The sequence below is a fragment of the Stegostoma tigrinum genome, chromosome 43 (assembly GCF_030684315.1).
Source record: "Stegostoma tigrinum isolate sSteTig4 chromosome 43, sSteTig4.hap1, whole genome shotgun sequence".
NCBI classification, from domain to species: domain Eukaryota; kingdom Metazoa; phylum Chordata; class Chondrichthyes; order Orectolobiformes; family Stegostomatidae; genus Stegostoma; species Stegostoma tigrinum.
In genome coordinates this window covers 4,083,239-4,105,042 of record NC_081396.1, presented here as the reverse complement: position 1 = coordinate 4,105,042, position 21,804 = coordinate 4,083,239, and the positions used below count along the sequence as shown (strand labels likewise).

General features: G+C 39.4%; 1 pseudogene; it reads left to right on the top strand.

Annotated features, from left to right (window-relative positions):
• LOC125448920 (Ig heavy chain C region, membrane-bound form-like) overlaps positions 1-21,804 on the top strand; it is a 48,468-nt pseudogene that overhangs the window by 14,681 nt on the left and 11,983 nt on the right.

Genomic DNA, 21,804 nt, shown 5'->3' with positions numbered 1-21,804 from the left:
TTCAACAGCTTTAGAGGCACAAGCTCCAATTAGTGATTTTGATATTGTATGTCTCTACAACTCTGTGACCCTATTATGGAGAGGCTTGCAGTTCACAGGTGGTGAGCCAGTAGGGGAAAGAGCGTGAGTTGGTAGGCTTTGATGTGTTGGGTGGCAAGCATGCAGCTTGGCAATTTAGATTCAAGGCAAATGATTATGGTTACAAGGAACCAGTTTGGCTGAGTGGTACTTGTTAAGTGAGGTTTCGTTTTTGTGAAAATATTGTAGGTGTCTAAAGTGCCAGACTGGTTCTTTGACAAGCCAGTAGTATGCGGGCCGGTGTGGTTTTTAGGTGATCAAAATAATGGAATGGCAGAAGGGCATCATGCACAATGCAAATCTTGCAGTTTGGCAAAGCGGCAGGCAGTAAACAACGGAAGAGAAGAGAGGCGGGATGCAATGTTCGCAGTTTGATTGGGTAAGACGAGGGTTAAATGATCGAGGGCTTGAAATCATGTCTGGGGGAATTGGGTCTCCACTGGGGGGACAGGTACTGTCAGGGTCAGATGCAAATGAACAGTGTGTGCGGATTGGCAGAAGGGGAATTCATTGTAAGGAATCGAAAGTATATGTCCAGCTGGGTAAATGATTATCTTGGAATGTGTGGCATTGCCGTCTGAATGAGGTTATGCATTCTGGAGTGAATGGATATGTGACAGGGTGGGGTTTATCAATTTCAGTGGAGGTTCAAGGCAGAGTGCGAGGGAGTGGTGGCCAGACTGAGAAAGTAGAGTTTGTGCAGTGAATTTGGTGTCAATTTGTCAGCTAAAGCACACATGTTAATTTCGTGAATTATTCCTGGTGAAATGTTCAGCAGTTAACCATAGTTCAGCAATATCTGTGATTCTCAATGGAGGAGCGCGTATTTTCAGAGGCCTTCAACATTCAGCCATTTGTCCATTATCGGTTTAAACTTCCACACAATTGGCATGGGATCAATTGCGACAGTGAATTCTCTCAGCTGCCATCCTCTGCTCCTCTTCTCGCTACTGTAGCAACCGTCTTCTGAGAAAAAATATATTTACTTGCATTGGCAATGGAAAATAAGTTTCGTAACACGTTTGTGACAAACACATTCAATTTCCCAGAAGAGTGACTTTAAATATTTATCTTGAAAATGTTATTATCGTTGCCAAATCCCACAACATCAACTTAAAAAAAAGAATATGAGTTATTGTGCAAATGTTCTGGCGCCAAGAGCAGACCAGAGGCCAGGCATTTTCTGCAAGTAATTTATCGGCTGTCCCCAAACGCCTGCTAAACCAACAACAAGGCACTAGGCAGAAGGGTGGTTGGATGCTGTCCACTTTCTGGATGAGTCAAACATAAATAGCGCTTCAGAAGCTTGGCACCACACACCATAAAGCAATACAGTTGTTTGGCATTCCATTTATCACACGCAATATTCACTCCTTTACTTCTAATGTAGTGGAACTGTTGTTGGTTCTCTACGAGTTTGGCTGTCGAAACTCAGCCAGATTCCATCCCCAGCAATTTCTGAGCCCACGACCTCTGCCATCGAGAAGGGCAGGGCAGCAAGTGAAAGACAGCGCATCCAACTGCAAATCTTCTCTCTGTTTAATGATATTGTCACTTCTTCACGATGTTGCTGGGCCTACCATTCCCGTCCCAGCCATACTGTGAGTATCTGCTTTGTAAGGTCAATAAAGTTGGAAGAAAGCAACTCTCCACCACATGCCCATGGATGATTAGCAACGGGCAAAGAATGCTACTGTTGACAGCAAAGCCGACATCATACATGCTAATATAATCTTGGAATGTTTGAGACTTTTTTTTGTTTCAAACTCGGTAGATATTTTACTTTCATTACTTGTATTGTGATGCACATTGAAATCTCTACCAAGAGGGCAGACACTGCAAACGCTATATTATCTATGTCTTCAAACTGGTGCTCAAGTTGGAAGAAGATTGAACTGTCACTCATGATTCTGTGGCATGGCAGCATCAGACAATAAGAAGGGCGTCGTCTCACGAATTTCGTTTCGACAATGCAAGGCACTTCATGAAGTCACAAGTCAATGTTGATCACTGCTCTGGAAACTTTACCACAACTATTTAGCAATGTCCTGTTTCCTCATTTGGATTTGTGTGGCAGCAGGAAGATGATTTTATTAATGGTGAAACAATTTAAATTTGCTGGTTTGCAAATAACTAATTTCCTCTCAGACACATCAGATTTATGTCATCTTAGAGTGGGATTAGTCTGAAAGGTTTCACTCAGAGTCTCACAAGTCATAAAAGCCACTTCATAGTCTTTCATCATCGTGTATTATTATTAAAAGCATTATTATTGTTTCATTGGCATCCGGTAATTACGGATTACTGAGTCACTTCTGAAGTTCCGTCACTTTAAAAATCTTTGGGCTTATGGGGAATCTGAGGTAGTTGAGCTGATCAATTGCAGTGAATGTGTTTTTACAAGACCAGACGGAGAAAGGACAGGACTATTTATCATTCGCATAACTTTATTGATGAGGAATTTAGACATGCTAAGTTAACAAAGAAACTCTCTCTTTCTCTCTCTCTCTCTCTCTCACTCTCTCTCTCTCTCACACACACACACACACACACACACACACACACACACACACACACACACACACACACACACACACACAAACACAAACCAGAAGTTTTCTTTTATGCTTCTTATTTTCAGTACCCACAGTGTTTCGAATTTTAATTCATTTAACTTCTCCTTTATTCACTTGTAATCCAAATGAAATTTCAGTTTGGTTATTGGCGACGTCTTTCAAAACTGCACAGTGTTGGGATTAGAGTGTTCTTATTCCTAAACTAAAATATAGTAGTGAAGGTATCAGGCGTATTTCTGAAGAGTGAAATAACAGAACATGATCAACAAATAACATAAAACAAAAATAAGCTGAATTTACATTGCTGTCAGAACCGGGATCGATTTCACCCTCGGACGACTGTCTGTGCAAAGTTTGCACATTCTCCGCGTATCTGTGTGTGTTTCTGCAGGGTGTTCCAATGCCCTCCCACAGCCCAAACATGTCGAGGATAGCTGGAATGACGATTCATTGGTGCTCATTAGTATGCACGTGCGGTGGATTTGCCACATGAAATTCAGGGTTTTCGGAAAGGGGAATATTTCTGCATAGGGTGCTGTTCCAAGTGGAGGTGTGGAGATATCGGACTGAATGGCCTCTTTACATACTGTAAGGATTCTATGAATTAACAGAGTCTAACTTGCTTAATCCGGCATTCTTTCCCAGTAAAGCCGTCTTCCCTGATGATTTATCGTCTCGCCTCCAGTGACCAGCACAACTCTAACGGTTCTGTGACTTTTGGTTGTTTGGCGATGGACTATTCCCCTGACGCTACCCCTGTGACCTGGAAGAAAGGTGGGAAGCCAATCTCGACTGGATTTATGACATACCCATCGATGAGAAACCAGAAGGGAACTTACACCCTGAGCAGTCAGTTAGTGGTCCCCGAATCAGAGGCAAAATATGGAAAAGTTATCTGTGAGGTTCGACACAGCGGGTTTGACACAAGCACTGAAATGTTATGTAAGTGTTGTGGGAACGGGGTAAACAGATGTGTGTGCTTTATTTGAATTGGGCTTGATTGTTAACATGTTCACCAGAATCATAAACGTTTAAGCAGGTGAATGACCCTTTGGCCCATCAATTACATACCATTCAAAAAAACCCAACCAGTCTCATACAATTTACTAACAGAGGATCGATTGTCTTGTTGATTTGGCAATGCAAGTATTTGCCTCAAAGCTTCTGACGTGCTATGAAAGTTTCAGCTTTAACATGACTATTCCTCCATTGTCTAAATGATTAATTCCCCTCGAAATGAGCGGATGATATAAATTACAGAGAAAGGCTCTATAAGAGGGATTAATTTCCTTCGAGAGTCGAAGACTGGAGACCTGATGAAAGCTTATCAAATTATGAGGAATTTGGGCGGGGAGAACAGCTAACATCGTATCATTGGTAGAAGGGAGTCTAAAACTTCAAGAGCATAGATTTAAATTGAGAAACCAAAGATTTCACAGGGACCATGCAAAGGGTGACATGTGAATGGATTGAGATGCCAGAGGAACTTGTGGAGGATAATTAAAATATTTAAAAGTTATCTGGACAGGTACATAAAAATGAACAGTTTAGAGGTGTATGTGGCAAATATTACCAGATTAATTTGGAATATGTGGTCAAGTGAGCGTGTTAAACTGGAAGGTCTGCTCCCATACTATACACATCTACAACTCCGTGATTTTTTTTGGCCAGTCCTTGAGCCATAAGCACTAGGTGAGCATACACATGAAAAAATTTCGCGCATCTCAGAATTCCACAATTTATCATATTAAACTTTGCATTTTTTTCAGCAGACATACATCACGTCACACTTAACCAGAATGAATCCTATTTGCCATGATCGGCCCATCGAGCCACATCTAATTATTTATTCTTCTATGCTGTACAATTTTTTGACCTCAATATGTACAGCTCGACAATTTTCATTTGGTCTGCGACACTTCTGGCCAAACATTCCAGCTTCAAGTCTAAATTGTTTGTCGACATCACAAACAACAAGGATATTTATGCTGATCCCCTCCCAGCACCACGAAGTGCAGGCCTCTATTCACATGAAAACACCACGACCATCACCTTCCAATTGCAGCCACGCAAACAGTTTTTGATCCAATCAAATTTCCTCGAATCCCATTGCCTCTTAGCTTTGCTATCATCTACCCACCTCGTTAGTCTTTGACAAAATCCCTTCATGTTCGTTCGGCATGAATTCCCCTCAATAAAACTTGCCAAGATTTTTTGAATAAACTCCTCCGAATGAAGATTAATAGTGTTCCTTGGAATTGATTGCAATATTTTGTCGACGACTCAGCCTAGTTTGACTAACCCCTGATTCCATGGATAACACTTTGCTCCCTTTTACGCTATGGTACCACTTTGTGTGGCCTACAGCCATTCAGGGTATTGCCTGAGGCCAAAGAAGAATTCAAAATCATTGCCATCACCTCAACCATTTCCTTCCGTTCCTCTCTCAACAGCGCTGGATACATTTCATCCGCCCTGTAGTACAAGACAGAGAATCCACTCATCTGATGCAGATTTCTTAAAGCACATCACAACTCTTCTCCCTGATTCTATACCTGCATCTTCACTTTAATCGTGATCTCCAACACAATGTTTTAATTTTTAACATAACTTACTTGCTGTTACTCCTTAAGTTAATAATTTTGGATATCTGGTCAAATGGACGTGTTAAACCGAAAGGTTTGTTCCCAAACTATGCATGTCTATGACTCAGTGTTTGTTTGTTTTTGCCGAGCCCTTGAGCCATAAGCGACAGCTGAGCATGCACACTAAAAAATCTCGTGCATCTCAGGATTCCACAATTTATAACGCAAAACATTGCATTTTTTCAGCATACATGCATCACCTCACCCTTACCCAGAATGATTCCCATTTGTCATGATCAGCCCATCAAGCCACTCCTTCTTTTCTAAAAAAAACTATGTTGTACAATTTTTGACCTCAATACGTACAGCTTGACACTTTTCATTCGAACTGCGACATTTCTGACCAAACATTCCAGCTTCAAATGTAAATTGTTTGTAGACATCACACAAGGATATTTATGCTGATCCCCACAGACCACCACTAGGCACTGACTTCCATTCACATGAACTCAGCACGACCATTACCCTACAATTACAGCTAATAAGTAAATAATACTGCTGTTGCACTTAATGGGCCCTGTTGTTTCTGCACTTGTCGTTCTGCCATTTGTCAACTTGTAAAACAACTCTTCGTTGTTTTTTTTAAAGGGGTTATTTTCCAATATTGTGCAAATATAATTTTATGCTTCGTTTTTCTCTTAATTTTTCATTTTCAACCTGCCCTTGCATGTTTTAGACCTCTTGAGAGCTTCCATTGTTTTGACGGCCTTTTCGTCTTTACATTTCCTGCTTGAGTGCATCCTCCTGATCCGACTCACATTTACCATGAAATGCCTGCTCTCATTTCAGTCTGGTCAAATTGTACCCTATCATATTACATTTTGCCTTCACATGATTCAAAATTTCAGTTTGGGTGTATTACTATCACTTTCCAGAACAATATTGAATCTAATGAGTTTGTGATCAATCTCTGCAAAATGCTTCTCCTTTGATACGTGGAGTGCTTTGTTGGCCACATTACCTAAAGAAAGGTACAGGTTCAGCCTCTCTTGTCAGGTCGCCGACGTACTGCATTAAAAACCTCAATTTCACACTTCTACACCTGCTGAACATTTGAAACGTTGAATGCCGAACCTACATTGAGGAAGTTGAAATCCTTACAATCATTACCCTATTTATGAAAATTTGCTGACGTACCCACACTCATATCTCTTGAACCTGTCAAGGAACCTTTTTTGCTCTCCGAGCAGACTTTTTAGCTTTATGTTGGTTTTTAAGTCTTTTTCATTGCTTTCATTTGAGGAGTTATCTACGATTTCTTTTCTCTTTACTATTGAATCCACCCTGCTCAATACTGCGACACACACTACAGCCACCCACCCCAGCCTCCATTTTATTAGTTCTCCCGACTCTCTTGAAGGCTGAATCTCCTGGAATAATGTGTCCTTCCCCTCTGTCAACATATTGGCATAATATCAACTACTTAATTTCCTCATTTTTCTCTTCACTTCGTCGGAATCTTTTCATTGATTTGACTGATGTATAATTTCATTACCATATTTAGTACTTGTTGTTTCTTCGAATTTTAGCACTGAATTTCAACCAGCTGATCTTTTTGCCTGAACGCCAGCTTTTGCTGTATTTTGCATAATTAGGATCCTTGTAATTTTTGGGCGAAATGTATACTAGCCGCAATGAACATTGATTGGGAATAACTGACTCTATTTGTTCTCAAATCAGATAATTTACATGATCTGTTTTCTTAAGTTCAAAACGGTGGTGTCCCTCCGACTGTTCTCTTAACTGTGCGTTCCAGAGAAGTAATCGAGAGCAGAAAAGTTGCAACCATTGTCTGTTCAATCTTTGATCTCGATCCAAAGAAAATCTCCGTGATTTGGTTGAAGAATGGAAGACACGTGGATTCTGGTATCTTCACTGCCCCTGTGTGTGAAGCGAATGGAAACTTCTCAACGACCAGTCAGATGAGAGTCCCTTATTGTAAATGGTTCGACAGAGCAGTTCATACATGCCAAGTCGGTCATGAGGGGTTCATTCAAAGTCAGAACATCACAGGACCTCAGGGTAAGAGATGCATTCTACAGAAAGGACACGAATTCTGCCCGCTGATGCAAATCCAATACACGTAATTTATCAAGCTGAGTGAACAGCACTGATCAAGTTTTAATTTGAGATCATGCAAATGTGTATCTCATTTCATTGTGAGTTGTACGTCAGCAGTGCTCTTAATTCAAATCAGACAAACATGTTTCCATCTATGTTGATGACATATGACAGTTGACTGGATTCATTTGTTGTTGGCCAATACTTGGAGACGGAGTGGAAATGCATAATACTCGTTATGGCATCAAGAATAGGGGGTTGTTGGCGGCAGGGGTGAGGTGAGCCATCGACAAGTGATCTCGTTGAAACTTAGCAAATACTGAGAATTCGAAACAGGGTAGATGCGGAGAAGATGTTTTCACTAATACGTTGACTCGGACCCGAAGACAGTGCCTCAGAATCAAAGGGAGGGCGATATAGAACTGGACCAATGAGGAATATCTTTAACCAGGGAGTGATGAATCTGTGGATTTCACTGCCCCAGAGTGTTGTGGAGGTCACACATCGAAATCAATTAAGATAGAGATAGATTGGTTGATGCTTAGTACATGGAGAACGCGGGACAATGGGATTGAGAAACAAATCATTCAATGTTTGCATTGCAGAAAAGCATTGATTTCCGGAATCTTCTGATTCTTCTGGTATATCTTTCTGTTTTGTGGTCAGAAGATGACATAGGAAGATATGAAGAGACTCAGACTTGAAAATAAAACAAAATCTACTCAATACTTTGTTCCAAGACCAGGAAGTACCTGTTGACCTTGAGCATTGGATGACAAAATTTTTGCAAGTTATGGGACTTTTAACGTCAATCATGACACCAAAACTGAGACCAGGGTGAGAATAAAATTGGATTAAAAGAGATAAACTTGATCTCAACGAGCCTGGTTCAGAGGTTTTCTGCAATTCGTGGATGTGGCAGGACAATAAATTCTGGTGGAAATGCAGCAATTGGAATGAATTAACTCAGCATTATAACTAACATCCTTTAGCCTGGTTTCAGGATGGATGATTTTACGCAGTGAGTAGTGGAAGTATGAAATTTACCAGTGCAGATATCAGGTGAGTTTGCAAGTCGATATAAAACTCTCACTGCTGGATTATTTTTTTTTCTGGGAAGGAATTTAAAGTTGCAGCTAACTGAACAAAATGAGAGTTGAGCCTATTCATTATCTCAGTGAATATTGCATGGTGTAGTGAAGGTTTGAGAGGACGAGTGCCCTACTCTGTTTCCGATGCCGTATTCTGTGTCTCGTTTTCAGGTCTATTCCAAATATGGACAATGAGGAATAGTATTTCATGATCTAATTTAGAGAATGATCTCACACCAATAATGCAACTTATTTTCCATCATGTTAAGTTACATTGAAAAGAATTTACCTGAAATTTCACCACTACATTAACATAGGAAAATAACCATAGTTACAAAAGGAATAAGAGAATGACTACGTTTGATTACAGGTTTACTGAAATTGTTATGTGATTTGACACTCACCATGTTCAGCAAAAATTGCACACATGCCTCATGAAAGTAAAAATGAATTCATTACATTGATTTGAGATTAGTTTTGCCAAAAATATCAGTAGTTGGCCTTAAGTGAAACAAGAAAATTACTCCATGGTTTAAATCATGGTGACATTGATTTTTTTTTCACAGAATTCACTTTGTGCAAAGCTAGTTTACTTTGGCAAAGATTACCCAGGGCAATTTATAGGTAATCAACAATGATTTCACAAATTTATATATACGAACAAAAGTAAGTATCGTTGCCGGAATAGCTGAAAGTTTCGTGCGTTAAGGTAGGTTCTTTACATTGTGAGTAAACACTGTTATTTTGTTTCTCCAGAGGCAGTTTGTCATTGATTCTGGTTTCTGCTCCATTGTAGTTTCAGAGTTCCATGATTACACCGCTAAAATATTACCGCCACCAGTTGAACAGGTCTTACTGGAGCCGGCGGTGAAATTAACCTGCGTTGTGTACAAACTTCATTTTGATGCCAACTTCACCTGGATGCACGATAAGAAGACTCTGAAATCAGAGATTGTTGACCATTCTGGAGAGCATTCCGAAGGTGTGATCAGCGAGTTAGATATTTCTACTGAAGCCTGGCTGAGTGGGGATAAATTTGTATGCGTGGTGAGCAATCAGTATCTACGGACTCTACTGCGACATTCTATCCACTAGGAGAAATGTGAGTGAAGAAATGAATTCACAATATATCCCATGTGTAATTCAGACCCAGATACATCCTTAGCATACTTTGATTGGGAATGAAGTCATACCGATGGGAGGATTTATGATCATTTCCTGGCAAGGAAGTTCAGTAACTTTTCTTTTAAGAAAACAAATGTATTAAAGGATATTCTGTTGCAATTATGTCAAACAAATTGGGAAGATACCTGGAGTTTTGTGAAGTAAACTCCAGTAATGACAAATGGACTAAATTTTGTAGTTCTGGGCTGATAACATGGAGGTCACTTTTGAACTTTTTTCATCTGTTTAATGAATAGAATGGAAGTCATTCTGCTCCTTACAAAAAAGTGAAATTGAATAAATTTCAAATTAAACATGGAATAGTTGAATATTCGGTGAAATTACAATATTGTTTCTTGATTTTATAAATTTTGTTTTATTTATTTTAAATATTCTGCAGCGGTAAATCCACTGGAGCCAATGGTGTCCGTTCTCCTGCCAACAACAGAAGAAGTTTCCGCACAGAAGTTTGTTTTGCTCACCTGTTTCGTGAGGGGTTTCAGACCCCGTGAGATCTTTGTCAAGTGGACAACCAATGACAAGCCGGTTAATCCCACAAACTATAAGAACACTGAGGTGATGGCAGCGAGCAATAACACCTCCTTCTTCTTGTACAGCCTATTATCCATTGCTGCGGAGGAGTGGACCAGCGGTGCTTCTTACTCCTGTGTGGTGGGACATGAAGCGATTCCATTGAAGATCATCAACAGAACGGTTGATAAATCCAGCGGCAAACCGAGTTTTGTGAATATTTCACATGCACTGATGGACACCATAAATTCACGCCATGAAAATCTCAAGGTTACACTTAAGAATTCAATAAAAGTAATAAAGTGTTTTCTTTCCTCCAATTGTTTTGCAAATAGACAACCATTTTATTTGATTGTGTTTCCTACTTTTCATAATTTTCCACACATCTAGTTAAATTCGATTATTAGCAGGTCCAGGGCTTTTATCTGGGCAGTTAACACTCCCTTAGGCCGGCCAGCCCGGTCCTGCTTCAGTGACAGACTGAAGCTCACTCATTGTAGGATTCTGCCAAGTGTCTTCTCCAACTTAAATCGCAATGTGATGAAATTTGGCAATGTCCATTTCATCACAAATGAACACCACGAATTATGATTTTGTTTTCCTGATTCCTCAATGGGGCTACGTCCATAAACTGCATGCCAGATTTAAATTGCCCCATTGCACGTAATGAGAAAATAAACTGTTGAGGCATTTAAAATGTTTTTTGATCGCAACACACAAACAAGAAAGCATTGCTTTGGGCACTGATCATATAGTTTTCATGACTTGAATTAATCCTTTTTGATCTGGGGACTGCCAGGGAACTCGCAGCAGTGCATCAGTTGACAGAATGTATCTTCACTTTCACACCAAAGATAACAGGAATAAATTTTCTTATTTTGAGCAGAGGAAGAAGAGAGTTTGAGGATTAACGGAGGATATGCTTACTCCCCTTTCCGAGTCTTAACATTGTGTGCACACTGTAATGTGATTTCATAGCTACCAGGAACAGTCAGCTTCTTCCTCACTGACCAATGCTTTAAATTTTCCATGCCACATACTGCTTTTTGAAGCATGTTGGACAAGCTTGTTCCGTTAATCATCTAACTTTTGTTCTGCATAATCCAAAACCAAACTGGCATTATTCCAGCTTATTTTCCACTTTTGTGACTCAAAATCCTGGACTCCGTGGAATCAGTTCTGGTATACAAACACCGGATGTCATTTTCCTTCACGTGCCTTGGACATATTTTATATCCAAAATACTCAGAAATATTGTTATACATTTCTGGCGTCGTGGAGGTCTTATCTCGGGCCTTTACCTCGGAGTCAGAAATTCTGCGTTGCATCAAGCGTCAACCACAAAGTGCTTATCTCCCCGTAACGGAGCAAAATGTTCCCGACACCATCAGAATCAGAAATACTCATTGGAAATCGATTAACATTGCAAAACAATGAAAAAAAAGTCTAGTTTAAAAACATAAACAAACACAGATACGGATAAACACTCAGACGCTCGAATGACACACATATACAAGATCTCACCTGAAGGAAATACCAATGTGCAAACATAAATGCAAATACAGATCAGCTGTCACACATGGATACATGCAGAGGCATATTTGCATCTGATATATGAGCTGTTATATGTACTTACACAACAAAGACCAGTGCATCGATAGAAACACACCCCAATAAACGATGGTAACTATACATAATCATGAAAAGCATAGACACACTTCAGCACACAAATGCTTATGAATGCATATTCAATCATACACCATAATACGTAAAGACATACAATTGTAAACACACATACAATACCCCAGATAAATCCTCCCACATGTGCACTCACATCGATATGCATAAACGGAGAGATAAATTTTAATCTCATTATTAACTCACTTGTAGAAATAAAATGTTATGAGGAAAGAGCCAGCTTAATTACTTACTTTTAAATGTTATTGATTAGCCAATAAACACGGTCACATATACACACAATTTACAAGCCTCACATGTGGACACAGAAGTGCGTCGATCAACACACAGTGGAGTATTTGGAACAAAACGTGAATGGCATAAGATCAGCAAATATTCACGTGCAACAGCACAGGAAATCATATCAGGAAAAGGTTTAGGATGAATTTCCAAGGAAATCATTTCATCACATAAGTATTCATTCAAAATTTGAAGGGACATACAAACATGACATATTTATGTAGTGCAAACATGAAAATAATCTAAGGTTGGTCGAATCAGAAATCGATACATTAACACACATTTTCAATCGCACTGCACAAAAGAAAAATAACAAAATCATTGAAATTAAGGACAGGTCTCAACGAATGAAATGTCACATTAACATAATGATTCTTACACATTGTGAAATGAACACAATTCATCTACACAAACACAAAGATGTGAATGCAGACACCAGCACCAAGGCAACATGAATATATTTAGTCATGCATAAGCTTCAACGTGGACAAGTGCGAAGTAAGAGACACTCATGACCACATATCCAAACAATAAAGGGAAAAAAACACACACACACCAGCCTGGAAATATAAATAAACTAACGGACCATTCCAAAAAAAAGAATATTTTATTCTGGATCCAATTTTTGCTCTTGATTTGTCAAGCATCTGATCACATCTGAATAAATATGATGAGTAAGCACATTTGAACTCTCACCCAGTGATGACCACAATTTTCAACTTAACAGTAGCCAATGCCTGTATTGAAAATATAATGATGGAATTAGTATAAGCATCCCCAATCAGCATTCCTAGAAAGACAACAATGATTGTATTCTCCAAGAACAGTTTAAGTGATGCAATGCATCAAAATGTTCAGACATGGATCGCAAAGGAAGAACATGTGCAATTAGTGTTAGCATGTTATTGCTGACAGTACCTAACACTGTAATAGACAGAGATCAATAAAAAAAAGAGGACAACCTCACGGCTTGAAGAAAGTGTCACGAATCCTGATTGCATTATTTCGATAAAGATATATCAGGTTGGATCAGTGAACATTCAAAATTCGTTATCTCGATTTGATGTTCATAGATTCGAGAGATCATATTTGGATTGAAGACCTCGAGGATGATAATGGCAACATCTGGACGACTGCTTCTACATTCAACATGTTGTTCTTCATGGGCATTTTCTACAGTGCTGCCATCACGCTGGTGAAGGTGAGAAAAATGAGATCATTCACACTTCACCAGACCATTGTGGCTTGTGAAATCTCAATGTGTGTCATTGAATTAAAGTTAAAACCTGAATGCCCTGATCATAAATTTCTAAATCATTACCTCATCACTCTTTTTCAGGTTAAGTGAATAAAATTTAATGTTTCTCGAGGCTAGTGAATTCCAAATTTACAATCAGTGCTGCTGTTGACGCTAGCAGTGAGTGAAGTTCAGTTTATGTGCGTGTACCTGAGAAATTAAAAAAAAAGATAGGTTCGCAGTTTACCTTGTTTGAGATCGTCAGGAAAATTATTATTGCAATAATTTGTAGCTTCACAATTGTTTGGAGTCAATTGGTGTTCTTGCTCGTGTTAGTCCTTATTCAGAATTGTTGCCTGTCCTTTATCTTGAGCCCGTATATCCTTTTTTCCGGTGATTGTTACCGATGAGCATAAAATTCAGAACTGAGAAATCATGCATTATGTTCTCATTGTGGCATTCGGTCATTATGTTCATTTTTGGTAATTTCCACAGACACTTTTCGATATAAATGCTGTCTGAAACAGTAAATAAATCTTGAATGAATATGTGCAAGTCTTGCATTTACTTAATTCTTTCTTCAAGGGCCCTTGGTAATGATACATCTTCCCAAGCTTGGACACCCCGCTCCGAACACAGCCAAATGTTGAGCACTTATGCCTGATTGTGTTTCATGCAGTCATGTAGCTTAATGCTCCGCTAACTTGCAGCCCATTAATCCAAAGCCATCAGTTACTCGATACGTCTGATGACGTAATCCGCAGGCCATCAAACTTTTCTGTTATATACAAAGGGTCACAGTCTTTTTTCAAGTATTTATAAAAAATCCCGACAGTTGTTCGACCAGAAGGCTGCTAAAGACAGACAATGGAGTTAGAAATTTTACTCAATTCTTTTTAAAACCGCAATACTTCCAACATCGGTAGACCTTGAGTTCCTAATGGGTACATTTCCACCTGACTTGCCAAAGAAAACGCTCATCAGCCACAAATGTCACATTCAGTCGAAAATACAGACACATTCAGACCTATGTGGCATAAGATCGAATTCAGCTCCAATAAAAGGAATCTTTCGCAGAGTCTGGAACCTGTCTGTTCTGGACTCACTGAACATATCTCCGCTTGTTATATTTTACTTACTCTGGGACCTACGCATGTAATACGAAACCCTTTTGAAAACAGCTGTTTCAAAACACCAAAGAATGAAGATATATTTAAACATCAATGACATTCAGGCCCAGGTAATTCAGGCAATTGTCAAATTTCGATGCATTGTTTGGTTTGTATTTCCATCTGAAACTTTCACCGCTCGATAAAAGGTGGTTACAAAAGACATCAATATAAGTACAGGATTATAAAAAAAACCTTATGAAACAATGCTAGTTTCTGTAGGTTGAGATACAAATCCTTTCTCACCATTTCTTTCCTCAACTCTCAGTTTTCTCCCATCATATCCCAATTATGGATGCAGTTCTCCCGAATGTTGACAAACTGAAAAGTCATTCAATGAGCAACGGGTTTTCTCTTCAGGTCACTGACATCTTGAATGTTTCTTCTCCATCCCTACAAATTGACAGATTCGTTTGAGCTAATTTAAAAACAATCTACATGGTTTTGTTTGTTTTTTTCCCTCGATGTCACTCTCACTCCCTTTTCATGTTTTTAGGGCTCATACACTAAACTCCGAGTTAGACTTCTCACAGTGAATTTGGCAAACTCTTGCTGACGCAAAATGCTGACACAAAATAGGAATTCTGTCACAGAAATGACATTTGGCCGTGTTCTCATCAAGATAGCCGACAGGAAGCCCCGCGGTACACACGTGCGACCACAGAGGATCTTAATCGGGGCCTCAGACCGCTCTCAGGACAATCACAGGCCTACTATCTTTGACAAACTCTACCTCTGGAAGCAGTGGCATCTTGACATTCGGGACTGGCGACCTCCCAGAGATGTTATTGAAACTTCCCACTCAATGAACAGCCTCACTCCTATGCACATTCAGAGGCTTTACTTCCATCCCGCTGTGCATGCTCTAGATCACTGTGGGGCTTGGATGATTGATAGCAGCTCCATGCTGAGAGGAAGAGCTGATTAGGAAGAGGGCTGAAAACCATAGGCTGTTTTTGCAACCAATCAGATGCATAAAGGATGGCCCTTAACCCATGTATCGCTCATTGATTGAAATTCTGCCTCATTTGGAAAACTAATTTGCCTGACACTCCAGGAGAAAATTGGATCTTTCTATTGATTCCTTTAAAAAGATGAATGCCTGTGGGGATGAAGCAAACGTTTCAGCATCTACTACGGAAATGAGGTAACATCGTGAAATAATTGACAAAGAAATGGAGTACTGGCTTATAGAAATACACATATAGACAATAGTGTTATCATTCCAACAAAACTCAAAAGAAATGCAGAAATAGAAATTGATTGAGAAATTAAGAAGGTCTGCCGGCATCTTTGGAAAGAAAACTAGCTCAATATTCCTTTCCAGTGATGCTTCTTCAGATCTAGCTACAGCTGGAATCAGAAGTCTGTAGGCTAATGAAATGAGTGGGGGTGGGGCTGCGGTAGATGTTTGCGTTTAGTTGGATGGAGACAGATGGAGATGGATCCCAAAGAGAACAGCAGTTAGGCAGACAAAGATGTGCCGAATGGTGAGCTGGGGAGCAAGAAAAAACTGACCACGAAGGATCATTTGTGAATGCAAATGTTTTGGCAGTGATGAAGCAGCTCGTGTGATGAGAGTGCCAGGGATTTGATAGTTGGTAAAGAACATGGAATGAAGTGATCACGCTCTACAATTATGGAGCTCAATATTAAAACGCGAAGATTGCCAGAATTCCATTGGCCAACGCAATTCTATTGGTGGCTCCGGAATTATCTGAGCATCTTCATCCATATTTCAACACTGTGTTTGTGAGTTTGAAAGAACAAATTGGACGCCATCATCCAGCTAATTTGATGGTTTCATACGATGGATTGTTTCCTGAGACTACCTCATTGTGTGTCACGGACAAGGTACACAACATTTCATCATCAGTTTAACCTCTGTTACACCCTGTTCAACCATGTGTGCCTCAAACATGCAGAGTGCCGTAAGTTTCGGATTTCTATCCTTGTTCTCCTCATGGCTCAGTAACAAACTGTAGTGTCAGCGAGCTACAGACACGAGGTCGTTGAAGTAGGGAATTATTTCTGAATTCAAGAAATAGTTGATGCTCCATGTGTTGTCATGGATAAAACATGAAGTAATTACTTTTCCTTGTGGATAAAATTTCGAGGAGAGGAGGGGAGTGACAGAACCGACAAAACTCAGAACATCATTTAACAGATGAGACTTGCTCATTTTAACAAGACAGGTATGTTTTTTTGTCATGAAAGAAAGCAAGAAACGATTTTGGATGCCAACTATCTGTCAGAAATGATCCATACACAATGTTTCCAGTGCAGCGGTGAGGCCATTCACTGCAGCGCTGTATTGGAGACACCTTGAAATGGATTACAGTCAGTGCCAGTGGTCGAAAATTAATTGAAAAGGCGGAGAAGAATTAAATCCTTAATACTAGTGTTTAACTTTGCATGAGTGCTGACAGTGTCAGTTCTGCAATATCTACTGTGACAAGTGAATGATATTATATTCTCTAAACCATGTAATGGAACATATTTCGAAAGGTACAAGGACACTTGGGGTATATCCACAGGTTACTGCAATGTTCCTCACTTTTGTTTGCAATTCAGCGTTAAATAAATTGAAGTCACGAACTGTATCTTTCATTTTCACATAGATATTACTTCTCAAACTGTGTCTTAGTTTTCAAGATGTTGTTTTCATTCATTGTTTTCATTCTGTTTTCAACACTTGCATTTGATCGATGGTTTGTTCTCTTAACAGCTGTTGTCATTGTTTCTCAGTTTAGTTGACGGAATACTTGGTTTCTAAAGTCATTCACCAGCTTTTTTGTTAGTTGGACATCTGTTCTCATTCATCTTCCCACACCACCTGCCTTCCCTGTTTAACTGTATTGAAACTGATAATATACCAACTCTATTCGGTTCCAAAGGAGAATCAAGTTGAACTAGAAAGTTTAATTCTGTTTTTTTTGTATTCTTCTTTTCTCTCGATAGATGTATCAGGCTTTCTGAGACTTCCCATATCTTCTTGTTTTTATTTCTGATCTCCAGTACCTGTCGTCTGTTGGTTTCGAGCTGAATTGGATCTGGGTCACTTATCATGATGTGAGAGCACATCCTTGCTATTTCTCCACGATTCTCTTGAGTTATTTGTAACATCAGATACATGCAAGCGAATTAGGAATCTGAGTATGACTCATTCATTCAGTCTAGCCTGGTCTGCCAGTCAGTCAGATTATAGTTGATCAGACTGTCACCTAAACACCACACCTCCGACTATCTCTGCTAATCACTGAGACTGTTACAGAAGAGCCAGTCTAGCTCATCAAAGCGTTCACACAGACATAGTTTCACCCAGAAACTGTTTCTTCAGTTATTGAAGCACGAATTCCGAAATTAATGACCACCTCAATTTCGCCACACGTCTTGCCCATTCTATCTCTCTCCCTCCGAATGGGCAGTTCTCCACTCTCTCCACACCAATCCTGCAGACAAAATCAGGGGAGGTGTTTGTCTGCAGGAAGTACCTATGTGTTGCAAAGGCCAAAAGCCAAATCTTTGACACCACATCCGAAATTCACTACAAGCCCAAAAATCAAGTATTGTGTCTGACATTATCCATGACCTCATTGTTTCTTGTGTCCTCCTGCTGATAACCCCGCAAGCCCCCACCTGATGTCCAACCTTATAGATCTCCAGCCTATCACTGCCCAATTATACTTACTCCGCAAGATTCGTAAGCACAACTATCCCTGCCGACGCATCGTCACTACACGCTCCTGCCACAACGAACTCATCTCTTCCTACTTCGCCTCCATTCACTCCCCTTTGCCCTATGTAATTCATACCTACATCCGAGGCAAAAGTAAGTGCCCGCCTTCGGGCTTTTTACATGTTTTCAATGAGTTCAAAGGAATAATCCATGCTGATCACGAATCATCATGAATTTGCACCTAAGTTCAATTTCAGATACACACAGTTATTGACATCTCATACTCTTAAATGTGTTGGAACTTTTTGTGACACATCGGGGAGAAAACTATGGGATCTGGTTCATCTGAGCCATGAGCAACAATACAAAAACAAACAAAATTAATAAATTGAGAGAAGGAAATGAAGAATAAAGAAATATTGAGTGAATGAGAGAGAAAGTACTTGAGAGAAATTAAGGTATATTTCAAAAAAGATATCGAGGGACCAGCAGTGACACAACAGTGACTGAAACGATGGAGAGATGGTGACACAAGTTTTAGTAAATAAATACAGAATAAAGGAGATTAATAGTTGGAGATAGAAAGAAAGAAATTGCTTGCAGATAGTATAAAATGAAAAATAAAATCTATGAAATGAATAGACAATAGGGAAGGGTTTGGAAGAAGAAAGGATATCGTGAGAATAACAATTCTATACTTGAACAAAGATCTCCGTGAAGCGATAGAAAATAGCTTAGAAATATGAATAACATCAAGGAAAGGTGATGGCCTAATGTTCTTACCGCTGGACTGTTCAGCTGGAGACAAAATAACGTTATGGGGATCCGGGTTCGAATTCCACCATGTCAGATGGTGGAATTTGAAATCAATAAAATATCTGGAATAGAGACCATGACTCCGGAGTCGATTGTCTGGAAAAATAAAACAATTGGTTCATTAGTGGCCTTTAGGCAAGGAAAATGTCATCCTTTCCTGATCTGGCCTACATGTGTCTCCTCGACCGACAGCAATGTGGTTGATTATGGATTGCTCTTTGGTCAATTAAGGTTTGGCAATAAATTCTGCCTAGCCAGTGACACCATGATCCTATTATTTTATAAAAAGATGTAGGGTGATTTCTGGGAATCACTCATCTTCCTGGATTATAAAAACAGCAGAGTAATCATGGGGTTATCATAAACGTGCATAGCGCAGTCAGCGCACAGCAAATTGAGAGATCTCCATCTGTTGTCATTCAAAAGTGTATGTCCGTCAGCTGAAATATTGTTGAATCCTGAAATGAATGCAAGATGTTGATGGAAAATTGTGGCATATCCATTTAGTCTTGCTTGCCACGGCTTCAATATATTTTAATGCAGAGAAGCATTTAAATAAAGAGATAAGCTGAACTGTTTGGATGGAACAAGGTTTTAACAATATGAAGTCGCAAAGGTTCAGTCAGATGTTAACTGTTAACTATTGGCACAAAAAGACAATGCCGATATAAATAAAAACTGGAAGAACTGAGGATGCTGTAAATCAGGAACAAAAACAAATTTGCTCGACAGGCTCAGCAGATCTGGCAGCATCAGTTCTGGGGAAGAGTCACTGGACCCGAAATGTTAGCTCTGTTTCCTCATTCACATATGCTGCGCTTCTCTAGCAAATTTGTTTATTTGTTCCTGATATAGACATAAAGCTTGACTTAAATAAATCGAATCTACTCTCGAGTTTCGAATGAAGCTTCTCTATTTTAACATTGTTGTTAATGTGTTATGATTATAATGCATCTGCTAAAGTTGCTCCCACCAATAGAGAGTTGTGGTTAACTCAAAGAAGTTGAAGTGGTGACAGAGGACCTCTGATTTTCTATGCTCTGATCATTCAGACTATAGTTGCAAAGGTAAAATAAACAGAGAAATGCAAGAAAGCTCTCGAAATTGAGAGTTCGTATTCGTGCCCAAAAAAAACAAAAACCATTGAGAGGATTATGTTTCGAATCCTGTTACAATAACGGTTTCAGTATCATTACTGGCATTTCCAACAGTGAACGATTTCTGCTTAATAGGAACAAAAGCAGAATTTGCTCGAAAATCTCAGCAGGTCTGATAGAATTTGTGATGGGAAATCAGAGTTAATGCTTTGTGTCCAGTAACACTTCCTCTCTCTGGGAAAACTGTCTCTCTTCTGTCTCAAGATGTTTCGTTCAGGAACAGCCTGTTGACCTCCGACTGGACTCACAGAGCCACTGTGCAAAGAAGGAGTGTAAGCAAGCTGACCTGCAACAGCATGTTGTTGAGTTTGAGGAATAGAATGAACTTGATATCATTTCCATCACCACTTTTTTTACAAATCGGATATCGAGGCTGGAATTAATCAGTGTCCAGATTTTTTCTGACAGATCATTATAAACATATTACATATCAACCTAAGCAATATTTTAATTTAAGTTTTGAACACAAGCCCATCTGATATTTTCATTGCTAAATGATCCCAAATCAGCAGCTTTCTTCAGATTTTAATACAGCACTAATTTAAATTAGATTAGGTTAGATTCCCTGCAATATGGAAACAGGCCCTGCAGAACAACAAGTCCACACCACCACCTGGAGCATCCCATCCAGACACATCCCAAATAACCCACACACCCCTGAACAATACAGGCAATTTAGCATCGCCGATTCACCTAACCTGCACATGTTTGGAATGTGAGAGGAAACCGGAGCACCCGAAGGAAACCCACACAGACCACGGGGAGAATGTGCAAATTCCGCACAGGCAGTTACAAAAGGCTGGAATCGAACACGGGTCCCTGGTGCTGTGAGGCTGCAGTGCTAACCACTGAGCCACCACGCCACCCTTCACGTTACATTTTTTGCTGTACCTGCAAACCTATTTGCACTACATGCTATTTCTGACGGTATCGACAACAACAAGACTCACAGCCTGCTTTCGTAGTGTTCAAATACTTGAACAATGGTGAGCTAAAAGGCACATTTTCTAATATCTGTTTCTCTGATGAGCTCAAGACCTTACAATCCAACAACTTAACTATCTTGCAACTATAATGAACAGAAGGAAAGAAAGAAAATAGGCAATAAAGAAAGGAAGAAAGAGAGAAGGAAAGAATGAAAGACAGAAAGAAAGAGAAAAGGAAAGTGAGTGAGATAGGAAGAGAGAAAAAAAGAAAGAAGGAGAGATAGAAAGAAAGCAAGAGGGAGAGAAAGCAAGAAATAAAGAAAGGAAGGAAGGAAGAATGAAAGAAAGTGAAGAAGGAAGAAAGAAGTAGAAAAAGAAAGTAAGAAAGAGAGGGAGAAAGGAAGGCAGAAATAAAGGAATAAAGTAAAGGACGAAAGGAGGAAATAAAGAAATAAATAAAGAAAGAAAGAATGAAATAAAGACAGAATAGAAAGAAATTAAACACTTTCCTATTGTAAAACAAGAACCATGTCACTGACTGTGCACAGAGTAAAGTTTCAGTACACCAGAACAGTGATCACAAAAAAAAAGCAAAAACCAAGTTTAGTTGTTCACTATTAACATGGAAACATAGACAAGAAGATAAAGAGCAGCGTATGTATATTCCAGTCAACTCTGCAAGTCGTTATGATAATGG